The sequence below is a fragment of the Caenorhabditis briggsae genome (genome assembly GCF_000004555.2).
Source record: "Caenorhabditis briggsae complete genome, chrI, whole genome shotgun sequence".
Taxonomy (NCBI): Eukaryota; Metazoa; Nematoda; class Chromadorea; order Rhabditida; family Rhabditidae; genus Caenorhabditis; species Caenorhabditis briggsae.
The window spans coordinates 12,044,951-12,046,274 of record NC_013489.2 but is presented as its reverse complement, the minus strand read 5'-3'; positions in this window follow the sequence as shown (position 1 = coordinate 12,046,274).

The following is a 1,324-nucleotide window of genomic DNA, read 5'->3' as shown; positions in this document are numbered from 1 at the left end:
ATTTCTTTGTGTTTCAAAAAAATTTTTTTTTGAAAATTTGAAAAGAGGTGTATGGATCATGAAAACATGCGAATTCTTCTTCAGAAATTTTTTTTCCAAAAACTTGGTTAATTTGTATTTGACAAGATGCCAAAGGTGTTTAGAGTATGGAAAACTGCTGAAAACAGCTTTTGAGCTCAAAAACAGGTCATATAAAAAACCAACAAAAAATAAAAAAAGAGTTTCGACTATGAAGGAGTCGAACCATAGAGTACCATTTCCCCATCCCGCCGCTTTACCACTGAACCATCACACTGCTGTTTTCAATGGTTCTTCAAAGCGTATAAAAGAAATGAGGACGTGGAAGCGTTCACGTATGCATTTCAGTGCAAAATCTACTGAAAACTTCTGACCCAAATTTCTCGAGTTAGCGGAGGCCGCCGCAAAAACTGAGCATATATTTGAAAATGAAATTTCATCCTCTTTCGAATGATATAGGTCTCGTCCCATAACTCCACATCTTCTGTGAGTCATTCCCTAGTTAAAGAATTGTCTATGTTTTGAAAATATCTGAAAAATCATAAATTTCAGAAAGAACTACTTCTTTTTCAAATATGATGTTGTGCGTTTTTTCCTAAAACGACTTTATTGAATTTTTCAAAAAATTTTGAAATTTAAAGATCTGGTTCCTTTGAAATTTCTAGAACTGGAACCAGAATTTTAAAAATCGGTTTTTTGAATTTTTACAATTTTTTCGAAATTCTAGAATTTCTAAAACCACATCACCTTCCAGAAAAGACACCTGAACCATTTGACTCCTCCCACGTCTTCTGAATATTTCAGAAGACGTCCCGTATCAATTTTCATGAAAATTGCTCATTTTTTGGCTCATTTTCAAAATTTTCAAAATTTCAAAGTTCAATTATTAGGTTGGCGGGAAAGTCTTTGTCACTCTGTTTGTTTAATCACTGTTCTCGTATATGGAGGCTGTGTATGATATCGACTCTAGTGAATAACAAGGTGATAAGAACCTTCCATATAAACAAGTCCCCATTTCCTTCCCTGCTCCTCATCTGTAATTGAAACGATATGTTTGTTCCCACTGCTATTCACATCAGACATGTTTTGATTTACCTCTTCCTATCTCACACCACGATGAAGGATTCGGAAACTTTCTTGAAGAATGTGTACAACACACATGCCCCTCACTACAATACTATTCGCAATTGGTTCCATCGTTTCGAAAAAGATGACTTCTCGCTCGATGAAAAGGATCGCTCTGGGAGACCCCGTGAGTTGGATTTGGACAAGCTGAAGCACGCATTGCAATCGGATCCATTTCAAT